The sequence below is a fragment of the Peromyscus maniculatus genome, chromosome 5 (genome assembly GCF_049852395.1).
Source record: "Peromyscus maniculatus bairdii isolate BWxNUB_F1_BW_parent chromosome 5, HU_Pman_BW_mat_3.1, whole genome shotgun sequence".
Taxonomy (NCBI): Eukaryota; Metazoa; Chordata; class Mammalia; order Rodentia; family Cricetidae; genus Peromyscus; species Peromyscus maniculatus.
The window spans coordinates 33,376,022-33,389,525 of NC_134856.1; the positions used below are offsets into that span (position 1 = coordinate 33,376,022).

The window sequence follows — 13,504 nt, forward strand, 5'->3', positions numbered from 1 at the left end:
TGAAGATGTCACAATAAAATTCATTATTTATACAATTAATATAAATTAAGTATGTTTTAAAAGTAAGCAAACAAGAAAACCTTCTCTATTATATCTAATAACCAGTCATGTTGGGAGCCACTGACCTAAGGAAAGTTATGGTCAAAGATATTAGGCAATTGTATTTCAGTCAATGAATGAGTTTTTCACACAATAAATGCCAATAAAGATTCAACTAAATAATTTAAAAATTATTAATTTAATTAAAAGTGGACGAAAGACCTAAATAGACATATAGCCAAAGAAGATTTGCAAATGATCACAGTAAAAACATGAAAAAAGATCAACCTGATTCATGATCAGGTATTTGCAAATTAACACACAATAATATCCTACCCCCTACCCACCAGGATGGCTTCAACTGAGAACACAGATGATAATCAGTGCTGGTGATAATGGGAGAAACTAACACCCCCATAATCTGATGCATTCATAAATGGGACAGTAACCATTGAAAACAGTTTGATAGTCTTCCAAACAAAGTGATTAAGAAAAAGCTATGCTATGACAACATAATTCTGCTCCTAAAGATGTACAAGAAAAAATAAAATATTTTACATAAATTCTTATAGTAGCATTGCTACTAATGGAAGGTTGATATAACATAATATTGGGCAACAGTAAGAAAAATGTTGTACAGACAATGCTACATCATGAATGGACCCTAAAATTTGTACTACTTTTTTAAAAAGCCAGTTACAAGTGACCATGTATTATATGATCCCATTAGTGTTTTCACACTAGAGACTGAGAGCACATTAGTAGTTCCTGAGATGCTCAGGGAGAAGGGCTGGAAAGTGAGGAGTGATGATTGATAGGTATAGAATTTCTCTGTGAGGACTATAAAATGTTCTAAAATTGACTGTGGTGACAGTTGAAAACTGAGTTTGCAAAAACAAATGGATCATACACTCTACAAATAGATGAGTTGTGTGAGGTATGAGTTGTATTTTAATAATTTGGGCTTTTAATCAGACAAGACAATCAGCTGGTCCACTCAGTTATCAGGATTTCATCATTGATATGGACACACACACACACTTCTACCACATGATTTTTGCTCAGCCTTTTCTTATTTATTTTTACTTTTATTGAAAATGGATTTTTTTCTCACTTATATCCTGATTATGGTTTCCCCTTCCTCTATTCCTCCCAGCTTCTCCCCACCTCTCCTCCATTCCAGTTCTGCCCCCATTTCCATATCTCATTAGGAAATAAATGGGCTTCTATGGGATAATAATAAAATATAAAATATAAAACAAAAACTAACATATCAGATTTGGACAAAACAAATAATCAGAAGGAAAACAACCAAAGAGAAGGCTCAATAAACAGTAATTCATTTGTGATCTCAAGAATTCCATAAAAGCACTACATTGGAAAACATAAAATATACACCAAGGACCTGTAGAGTGTATATATATATATGAGAGAGAGAGAGAGAGAGAGAGAGAGAGAGAGAATGGAAGTGCCCTAACACAATATTCTGAGACAAAGTACCTCTAAAGATGCTGTTGAGTTCATTTTCTGTTGGCTTTCTAGTGCTGGGAATGCAGCCTGCCCTTGAGAGTAGTTTGTTTCCCCAGTGAGACACTTTTGGAGAAATGTAAATTTTCTTTTTCAAGTGGTTATCATTTGGAGATTGCTTTTGGGATAAGGATGAAAGCATGTGTCCACTTCTTTCAGCTTTAGGACCCCAGTGGGTACAGACTCATGTAGGCCCTGTGCATGCTGCCTCAGTCTCTGTGTACTGATCATGTTGATTTAGAGGGCTTTGTGTTCTTGGTTCCCCCATCTCCTCTGGCTCTTATATTCTTTTGTCATGCTTTTCTGCAGGGTTCCTTGATTACAGAGGGGATGGATTTCATGGAGACATTGCTTTTAGGACTGAATGTTCCAAGGTCTCTCACTCTTTCCGAAAATGTATGGCTGTGGATCTCTATATTTGTTTCCATCTGCTACAGGAGGAAGCTTCCCTGATGGTGGCTGAGCAAGGCACTGATCTTATGATTATAGCAGAATATATTTAACAGTCACTTTATTGTTACAATTTTGTATGTGTTTTTTGGAACAGTAGTATTTAATTTTACTCTAGGTTCCTGGGCTATCTAATCTCAGGTTATTTGTCACCCAAGCAGTAAGGTATGAGTTCAGTCTCATTAAGCTGGCCTTCAGGCAAACCAGACATTGTTTAGTGTGATGGCTATTCTTGGTTGTCAACTTGACTATATCTGGAATGAACTACAATACAGAAATGGAGGGCACACTTGTGGTCTAAATCTTGAGGCAGGAAGACTACATGTCTGTGATTCAGATGGTGAGGCTGGAAGACACAGGCTTTTGATCTAGATCCTGAGGCAGAATGACACAAGCCTTTAATCTAGATATTGAAGCGGGAAGGCACACCTTTAATCTGGGACACACCTTCTGCTGGAAGCCTATATAAGAACAATGGAAGAAGGAATTTGTCATTCATTTTTTGCTGGTTTACCTTCACCTTGCCAGCTGAGACACTCAGCCTCATAAAACTGAAAAGCTGCTAAATTCTTGGACTTTCCATTCACAACTACTATTTTTGGACTGCAGCCTGTAAGTCATTCCAATATATATGGAGAGAGAGAGAGAGAGAGAGAGAGAGAGAGAGAGAGAGAGAGAGAGAGAGAGAGAGAGAGAGAGATTCATTCCACAAGTTCTGTGACTCTAGGGAACCTCGACAAATACAGTTGGTTACTTCTACAAGCTTTGTGATGCCATTGCCCTAGCATACATTGCAAGCAGGACAGGATCCCATTGTAGATCAAAAGGTTTATAGCTGAAGCTGGGCGGTGGTGGCACACGCCTTTAATCCCAGCACTCGGGAGGCAGAGGCAGGTGGATCTCTGTGAGTTCGAGGCCAGCCTGGGCTACCAAGTGAGTTCCAGGAAAGGCGCAAAGCTACACAGAGGAACCCTGTCTCAAAAAAACCAAAAAAAAAAAAAAAAGGGTTTACAGCTGAGTTTGTGTTTCTCTTTTGGTAGTGTGCAGAGCATGTTCCTTTATCAGAGATGCTAGAATGTAGGAATGAAGATTCAATGTAGGTAGGCACCAGCTCAACTTTTCCATGTTCAATGAATTGTATATCTGTTATCTTCAGCAATCAGGCCTTCCAGTCAGTTTATGGAGATCAACCTATAGTCTTAGCAATAGCCTGGCTTGTTTGGGGGTTTCCATGGGACCCCTTTGGCCAAAACCTCAATTAGATTTAACCTAACCATGATATTGGAAGGTTCTTTTGGGGACGAGATGGCCAGTTAGGGTTCTGTCTACTCGCTTATTTGACAATTTTATTTATATCACTTTCATAGATGTATATATTTTAAGGAGCTTCTACTGTATTAGGTTTCCATACCACTCTTCAAAAGCCTTTAATTTTATGTTTATCCCTATATTCCCTCCCTTGCCCAGCTGTTCTATCCCCTTCCCCACTTGATCCTCATGTTTCAGCCCCAAATTCATCCATAACTTTCTATTCTATTCTTCCTTCCTAATGAGATCTACTTCCCCCCCCCATATAGTCCCTTACTCAATACCTACCCTTTGTGGTTGTACAGATTATAGCTTGATTATCTTTGACAGAACAGCTAGTATCTACACATAAGCAAATACATGCCATATTTGGCACTCTGGATCAGGGTGACCTCACTCAAAATGATTTTTTTTTTCTAGTTCCATCCATTTACCTGTGAACTTTATAATTTATTTTTTAATGGCCAAGTAGTACTCCATTGCATAAATGTACCACATTTTCTTTATTCATCTTTCTACTGAGTGACATCTAGGTTGTTTCCAGTTTCTGGCTGAGTAGAGCATGAATGAACATGGTTAAACAATTTTCTCTGTGGTAGGATGAAATAACCTTTGGATATATGCCCAGGAGTGATATATCCGGATCTTAAGATAGATCAATTCCCATACTCCTGAGCAATGGCCAGACTGATTTCCATAGTGGCTATGCAAGTTTACATTCCACCAGCAGTGGATGAATGTTACCCTTGTTCTATATCCTTCCTCGCCAGTATGAAAAGTTATTTATTTTATTGATCTTAGGCATTCTGATAATATGAAATGAAATTTCAAGTAGTTTTGATTTGAATTTCCCTGATAACTAAGAATGCAGAACATATCTTGAAATATTTGTCATCCATTTCCTCTTTTGAGAATACTATGCTTAGATTTGAACCTTATTTTTTAATCTTATTATTGTTTTCTTGATATCTTGTTTTTAGAATACTTTATATATTTTGGATATTAGCCCTCTATCTATGAGCATATGAGTTCTTTCCATCTTCTGATTCTTAAATTTCTTTCTTCAATGACTTGAATTTTTTTTTTTTTTTTTTTTTTTTGGTTTTTCGAGACAGGGTTTCTCTTGTGTAGCTTTGCGCCTTTCCTGGAACTCACTTGGTAGCCCAGGCTGGCCTCGAACTCACAGAGATCCACCTGCCTCTGCCTCCCGAGTGCTGGGATTAAAGGCGTGTGCCACCACTGCCCAGCAACTTGAATTTTTTATCATACAATTCTGTGGTGATGTTTTATTTGTACTCTAATAAAGCTTGCCTGGTTATTAGAGGAAAAAGCTAGCCATTATAAGTAAACATAAAAGTCACGCAATGTTAGCACAAACTTTTAATTCTATCACTTGGAAGGCAGGGATTTTTCTGGATCTATGTGAGTTCAAGGCCACACTAGGAACAGAGCCAGGTGTGGTGGCACATGCCTTAAATTCCAACACTAGTTAACCATGGAAGTCTGGAGGTCTATACAGACAAATAAGAAGTGACAGAGCTGGGCAGGAAGAGGAAGTGATGTAGCTGGACAGAGAGAGCAAATCAGATGGCAGAACAGCAAGGCATATAGGAGTGGGTAGACAGAAAGTATATGCTTTTGGAAGCTGCAAAGTTGGTGAAGTGAGGTTGGATGATAGCTCTTTCTATTCCTCTGATCTCTCTCATGTTTTCACCCCTATATGTGGCTCTGTGTTTTCTATTAATAAGACAGTTTAGAAATTCATCTACAATTGGCACCCAACATGGCAAAGAATTCATTAAAAAGCTGTTTGTGGCCTTACAGGACAGGGTTACAGGCCTCCCAGCTCAGCCAAAGCTGCGTGCTGCCAGATCTCTACCATGTGTGGCCAAAGTCTCTGGCTTTCTTTCTCTGGGTGGATGGTGAATTCTCTCTGGATTCCATCTTGGACTGCCACCACACTAGGTAGCTGCTTTGAAAATCCCTCGGACTTGTACTATTCTATGCAATTGACAGATTTAGTAAGTCAATTAAGATATCTTAAAGGGATGTTAAAAGGAAATTTTTTTCCACATTAAAAAATGGGAAACATTTTTACAATGGAAGGAATTTGGTCTCTGTTTGATAACATATTAGGCAGTCTGAAAATGGAACAATTAAATGAGAGGATAATTAATGTTGATGGAATGTATATAACATCAATTATGAATATTATTTGCTTGATCTTTTTATTTTAACAATAAGAAGGTCAATTTGAATGCCAAGATAAAAGCTTTAGAAAAAGCTGTTAAAATGAATTATAGAGAAATTCAGATCCAGACAGAAGAATTTAAAGGTGAACCTAGTTCAGAATTGAATTATATGGTTACAGAGAAACAGCCTCAGTTTATCAGACAACAAACTTTAATCTACCCCAATAACCTTTCAGGAACTGCCAAATGCTCAAGGGCATTCACAAGCTAACTGGATTCCAGTGTAAATGTTATATTTAAGGAGATTTAAAGAAGCTATAGAATCATATGGCATGCATTCTCCATTTGTAAAGCAGATGTTAAACTCATGGTCAACTTGTAATAGAATTATCCCTCAGGACTGGAAAGAATTAATTACAGCTATCCTAGAAGCTAGTCCACAAATATAGAGGAGAACATGGTTTAAGGAGAATGTTAAGACTATAGGACAACAATGTAGGACTAACGGTGTGGAAATTTCCCAGGATCAGCTTTTTGGAGAAGGCGATTACACTAATATACAAAGACAATGTTAATACGATAATCAAACCCTAATTCTATTCTGCATGGCAGCCATGAATGTGTGGGACAGAATTGAGGAAGCAGGGAAGAAAATTGAATCATTTACTAAAGTTATTCAAGGCCTGAGAGAAACCTTCATGAATTTCTTACAAAGGCTGTCTTTAGCAGTAAATAGAATGATACCAAATTCAGAAGCTAGATAGATAATAATTGAATATTTGTCTTTTGAGAGCATTAATGAAGTATTACAAGAGGGTGATTAGACCATTAAATGTCAGATCAGCACCTTTGGAGGATTGGATCAGAGACACAATTAATATTGAGTCTCATGACCATGATGATATGTTGATAGGAGAGGTGATATCAAAAGCTTTGAGGAAAAATAATAATGTCAAATGTTTTAATTGTGATAAACAAGGTCACCTAAAAAGGGAGTGTAAGCAGATGGGTTGAATGTATAGGGCCAGAAGGACAGAGAGGAAAATTAAAACCATATGTGGTTAATATAGCTATGAGTTTATGAGGCTATGATCTATTACAACAATGGAATACCAAGATTAACATTCCTCCAACCTCAGAAACAAATTATAAACTAACACATGTTTCTGAGAGAAATATTAGGAGGTATTATTGAAAAGAACAGCCACTGGTCATCCAAATGGTACAAGAACAAGGCACAGCAACTGCTGATCTTTCAAAGACACCAAAAGCTCTACCTTTAAAATGGTTAAAACCGACAAGCCTGTATGGATTCAGCAACAGCCTTTAACAACAGAGAAACTGCAGGCCTTAGAAGAGCTGGTACAAGAGCAGTTAAATGCTCAGCATATTGAAAACTCAACCCGCCCTTGCAATTCTCTTGTATTTGTTATAAAAAGGAAATCTGGTAAATGAAGAATGGTAGCAGACCTAAGAGTAATTAACATGCCAATTCAGCCAATGAGTTCTTTGCAATCTGGAATTCCTCTGCATACTCTGTTACCTAAAGGATGGCCTCTTATAGTTATCAATTTAAAAGTCTATTTATTCTCAATACCCTTACAAGAAAAAGACAGAGAAAGATTTGCCTTCACAGTGCCTACATATAATAATTCTCAGCCAGTTAAGAGATATGAGTGGAGGATTCTCCCACAGTCAATGTTAAATAGCTCAACCCTGTGCCAGTATTTTGTATGACAGCCATTAGAAGTAATACATACACAATTCCCTAAATCTATAATTTATCATTACATGGATGATATTATACTAGCTGATTCAATACAGATAACTTTGAATGTTTGAAGAAGTAAAGAAAATTTTGCCTTGTTGGGGATTACAAATTGCTCTTGAAAAGATACAAAGAAGAGACTTCTATTAATTATTTAGCATATAAAATAGGTCTACAAAAATTAGACCCAAAAAGGTGCAAATTAAAAGAGATCGATTATGGACTCTTAATGTCTTTCAAAGATTATTTGGAGACACTTTGCATCTAGGAATTGTTGGGGTAAAAAAATGATGAACTGAGTAATTTGTTTAAAACCTTAGAAGGTGATAAAAAATTAAATCATCCAAGAGAATTCTCAGCTGAAGCTGAGAGATAATTGTCTGTGGTGAAAAAGAAAATACAGAAAGGACATGTGGATTGTGTGGATCCAAAGCTTGATTGCATTTTGGTTGTTTCACCCTCTAAGCATTCTCCTACATGACCAGGCCTAATAGCAAATTTGAAGTCTCCAAAAAGATGATGGGGCCCTACAACAACAATTCCTCAGGGACAATAATAATACCACTAAGCTGACAAATATTACCCAAAGTTCAGCTTTGGACTACAAACTGCTCAGGACAATTTTGAGATGGCTATCTGGAATGATCCAGTGTCACAGTCTATTCAAGCAAGGATTACTTGAGATAAGCCCTGCATTTTGCATTTTGCAGAGACTGGACAACAAATAATACAGCTACCTCTCCAAGAACTTGACAATTAACCCTAATTTTTTTGTTTCAGGATCCCCTAAAGATGTTTTTGCCCATAAAGAGCAGGAAGCAATTTTAAGAACATGAAACCCACATTCCCAAGAGGTGGGGTGGATGGTTTTTGTTCTTTCAATGGGTTTTAGATAATTGTCATTGTCTAGGATGATTATTTACAAGTTATTATTGTTAATAGTCAGGAAAAAGACTAAACAAAGGAGACTGTATTTAAAGTTCTTGTTTGAAAAAAAAGGAAAAGAAAAAGAAAAAAGAGGATATAGATAAGAGGTAAATTATTGAATCTACTCTGAAAAAAAGATATAGAAATGATAGAATAAAGGGTCATTTATTGAATCTACTGTGAAAAGAAAAAAGAGAGGATATAAATATGATATAGATAAAAAGGTAGATTATTGAATCTACTTTTGAAAGGCAATTACTAGTTTTAAATATTTTACTTTGGATTGGATTTTTGTATATTGTGTACAAATTATATATTTGAGATTGATTTTGTTAGAAAATGCTGTATATATATTTCTAATCTTGTTCAGGATATTTTACCTATACAGTTCATTTGACAATGTAATGTGAATTGCTAATCCTTGAAAGTTATTATTACCAATCATTAGGATATAAAGAAATGAAAGTTAGTAGTTATACATTACAGTTAAATTGTAGGCATATTAGCTATGTTTCAAAGGTCAAGAAGAGATATATTTTAGATAGATCAGTCTTCAAACACTTCAGAGATCTACAGAATATGGCATTTAAGATACTTTAATAACATAGTTTTTTTTTTCTTTTTTTTATGACTATGAGACATGTGTACTCCTGGCAGCACCAATCTACTTCAGAGAAGATATGGGCATTGAAGGACCTCTGCTGGGGATGTCTTTCTGTATGCTGTGAATTTGTTGCTCTGATTGATTGATAAATATAATGCTGATTGGCCAGTAGCTAGGCAGGAAGTATAGTATAGGCAGAATAAGCAGAGAGGAGAAGGCTGGGAAGTACAAGGCTAAGTCAGGAGACACTGCCAGTCACTGCCACCATGAGAAACAAGATGTAAAGTACTGGTAAGCCACAAGCCACATGGCAAGGTATAAATTAATAGAAATGAGTTAATTTAAGATGTAAGAACTAGATAGCAAGAAGCCTGCCGTGGCCCTACAGCTATGTTTACTTGGGTCTGAGCAGCTGCAGGAGCTGGGTGGACACAGGCAAACTTCAACTACAAACCTCCATATGGATTTACTTTCCCTGTGGCAAAAGTTAGCCACTGGGCAAGAAAGTGGTCTTGCATCAAAATGGACAAGAAGGACATAATGCAAAGGACTACTGATCCTTGCCAAGGCAAGTGTGGTTGAAGCTTTGGCAACAGGCATTCTGAGGCCAGGACAATTATGGCATAATTACTGAAGTGGCTTTGCTATCTGGAAAAGGTACAGTGCCCCTTCCTCCGAAGGTAGCTGAGCAGGCAGAGGGTTGATGGTTCCTGATGTGCAGTGGAACAGTAGCTGGAACAGTTATTCTTGGAGGAGTAACTATGCTGACAGAGTCTTGCCTCTCAATGATAGACTGGCATTTAATAAAGGAAATGAAGCCACCAACAATCTGAGAAGAATGGTATGATGAAAGAAGCCACCCACAAGCCAAGAAGAATGGGAAACTGAATTCAAAAAATACCAGTAATTTCCAGAATTTAAAATCTGGAATCATGACTTGAAACTGGCGGAATTCAAATTTATCTGGTACATGGAATACTCACACCAAATGTGGGGTCGAGCTGTAGGCTTTGCATACATCCTGCTTCACAATGAGTCTGTCAGATATGCTAAGCCTGTAGGCCAAAGATGATTCCCCAATATTGCAGAGAAACCTCAGGTGACCGTCCAGAAAGCAGGCTGTTTCTATCATAACTCACACTTGTTTGCACTTCCTGTTTTACTAGGTAATATTATTTCCTTCTCAGGTCTCCGTGGGAGTTGAAGATTAGATAATTATAGTTATGGCTTTCCTTATTAAGAAAATCAGAAAAGCATCTCACCAACAGGTGTTAAGTGTGTAAAATTGAAAGACATCATAAGATTGTTTTCTGTTGGTAATACAAGATAGGATAGAAAGTGAATTAGGTATATTTTGGACTCACCAAAATAGGACAGATAATGGAATATTTTCACTGGGTTTGTTAAATGCAAATGGACTAGACATTGTTGATGTATTCATTGTTTGTATATATTGTATATAGTTATTGCACTTATTGTATATAGTTTTTCTTATATTAGTTATAACTTTTTTAAATTTTTATTAGACAAAAAATGGGAGGAATATGGTGATATTTTATTTGTGCTCTAATAAATAAAGCTTTCCTGGAGATCAGAGGAAAAACAAAGCCATTATAGGTAAACACAAAAGTCATGCAATGTTAGCACACACTTTTAATCCTATCACTTGGGAGGCAGAGATCTGTCTGGATCTATGTGAGTTCGAGGCTACCCTGGAAATAGAGCTAGGCATAATGGCACACAACTTAAATTCCAATACTAGTTAACCTTGGAAGTCTGGAGGTCTGTACAGACAGACAGGAAGTGACAGAGCTGGGCAGGAAGAGGAAGTGATGTAGCTGGACAGAGAGAGCAAATCAGATGGCAGAACAGCAAGGCATATAGGCATGGGTAGACAGGAAGTACCTTACTTTTGGAAGCTTCCGAGTTGGTCAGGCGAGGTTGGCTAGTGGCTCTTCCTATTCCTCTGATCTCTCTCAGGTTTTCCCCCCTATATCTGTGTTTCTTGGATCCTAGTGGCTCCCTTGGGGGAGGGAGTGAGAATGCGCGGCGACATCAATAACTCAGAATCCAGGAATCTGTTGAAAGCAAATAATGAACTCATTTATTCAATAACAGGGTAGGCCTTATATACCTCCTCCCAGTGCCCAGTCTGTGTGGTCATCCCTCATTGGCTGGGCATGATCAGGAACTCTGACAGTTCCTGTTGCTAGGCCCTCAGGCAGACTCAAGGTTGGCTTTTAAGGAGTACATTATGTGCATGACTTGGCTACTGGTCTGAGCCAATTTCCTTGACCCTATTGGCCTGTCCTACTATATATCTGGTTCTGTGTTTTCTATTGATGATTGTTTAGAAATTCATCTACACATGTCTTTAGCTTGATTAGAGTTATCTCAAGATAGTTTATCTTAGTTGAGACTATTGCAAAAGGTGTTGTTTGCCTGATTTTATTCAGTCATTGTATATAGATGGGCTACTGATTTGTGTGTATAAGAGTGAGTATCCAGATGCTTTGCTCAAAGTATTTATCAGCTATTGGAGTTTCCCAGAGGAATTTTTAGGATGAATTACATATACTGCCCTATCATCTGCAAATAAAGATACTTTGACTCCTTCCTTTCCCATTTGTATCACCTTGATTTCCTTCAGTTGTCTTATTGCTGTAGCTAAGACTTCAAGTACTTATATTGAATAGATGTAGAAAAAGTAGATCTGTCTTATTGCTGATTTTAGTGGAATTGCTTTGAGTTTCTCTCCATTTAAGTTGATGCTGTCTATGGGCTTCCTGTAAGCTGCCTTTCTTATGTTAAGTTATGCCCCTTGTATCCATAATCACTCCAGGACTTTTATCATGAAGGAGTGTTAGATTTTGTCAATGGTGTTTTCTACATCTAATGAGACAATCATGTGGTTTTCATTTTCCAATTTGTTTATATGATAGATTACAATCATCAATTTACAAATGTTGAATCATGCCTGCATCTCTGTGATGGAGCCTAATGGGTAATAGTAGCTGAAATTTTGATGTGCTCTTGGACTAAGTTTAAATATTTTATTGATAATTTTTGCTTCTATGTATGTAGGGACAATTGGTCTATAATTCTCTGTCTTTGTTTGATCTTTATATAGTTTGGATATCAGGGTAACTGTGCTGCATAAAATCAATTGGGCAATATTTTATGGAATAATTTGAGGAATGTTGGCATTTTTTAAAATTCTGTTGGAATTCTTGCTAAAATCATCTGGATCTGTGCTATTTTGGTTTAAATACTTTTAATTACTGCTTCTATTTCATTATAGGCTATGGGTCTTTTTAAATTGCTTATATGTTCTCTTAGAACCACCATCATAGTGTCCCTTAAGTTTGAATATGATGTGTATTCACATTTTCATTCAATTCTATAAAATCTTTTCATTTCTTTCTTAATTTCTGTCTTGACTTGTTTTTCATTTAATAGTAAGTTGTTCATTTTCTCAAGTTTGTAAGCTTTTTGTTGTTTCTGTTGTTCTTGATATCTCACTTTAATCTGTGGTGATCAGATATGATTCAAGGTGTTTGTCTTCGTCAGGGTTACTATTGCATGAAATACCATGACCCACGGGGTGGAAAGGGTTTTATTTTGCTTCAGTTCCAGAGTATTGTCCATCATGAGAGGAAGTCAGAACAGGAAGTGAAACAGGGCAGTATACTGGAGACAGGATCTGATGAAGAGGCTACTAACTGGCTTGCTCCATATGGCTTGCTCAGCCTGCTTTCTTATAAAACCCAGGATCGTTGGCCCAGAGATAGCACTATCTACAATAGACTAGGACTTCTCACCTCAAGCAATAACTAAGAAAATGCTTTACAGACCTGCCTACAACCCAGGATTATGGAGGCATTTTAATAATTGAAGTTCCCTCCTCTCAGATGACATTAGTGTGTGTCAAGTTAACATAGAACTATTCAACACAGTGTTATTTTAATTTTCTTGTATCTGTTGAGACTTGCTTTGTGTTCTAGTATGTGTCCATTCTGAAGAAAGTTCCATGAACTGCTGAGAAGGTCTATTCTTTTGCATTTTAGTGAAATGATTGGGAAATATCTGTAAAGTCCATCTGGTTTATACCATCAATTAGCTCCAGAATTTCTGTGTTTACTTTTTGTCTGTATGACCTGTCTATTGATGAGAGTGGGATATTGAAGTCTCACACTTATCAGTGTGTAAGGGTCAATATGTGATGGAAGCTTTAATAGTGTTACTTTTACAAACTAGTTGCCCTTGTGTTTGATGCACAAATGTTAAGAACTGTAATGTCTTTTGGTGGATTTTCCCTTTGAATATGTTGTGTTCTCCCCTATCTCTTCTGATTAGTTTTGGGTTTGAACTCTATTTTGACATATATTAAAATGGCTACACCAACTTGCTTCTTAGATCCATTTGCTTGGAATGTCTTTTCCTATCTTTTTACCTCAATGTGAGGTAACATCCTTGATGTTAAGATATGTTTCTTTTATGCAGCAGGAGGATGGATTCTGTTTTTATATCCGTTCTGTTAGTCTGTGTCACTTTATTATAGAATTGAGATCATTGATGTTGAGAGATATCAATGAGCAGTGTTTTTGTATTTCTGTTCTTTTGTTGTAGTGTGTGTGCATGTGTGTGTGTGTGTGTGTATGTGTGTGTGTGTTTGGTATATTGTGTACC

The 13,504-nt window shown here is 36.9% G+C and overlaps 1 long non-coding RNA gene across 4 annotated transcripts in view; it reads right to left on the reverse strand.

Moving 5' to 3' along the window:
• The window catches only part of LOC143273301 (uncharacterized), a 105,652-nt gene that overhangs the window by 3,631 nt on the left and 88,517 nt on the right, over positions 1-13,504 (reverse strand). For 3 of the 4 annotated variants that reach the window (XR_013051261.1, XR_013051263.1, XR_013051264.1), the window contains one exon: positions 10,726-10,893. This is a non-coding gene — a long non-coding RNA (uncharacterized LOC143273301). Of the gene's footprint in view, positions 1-10,720; positions 10,894-13,504 lie in introns of all 4 variants that reach the window. The other variant, XR_013051262.1, reaches the window with a different exon arrangement.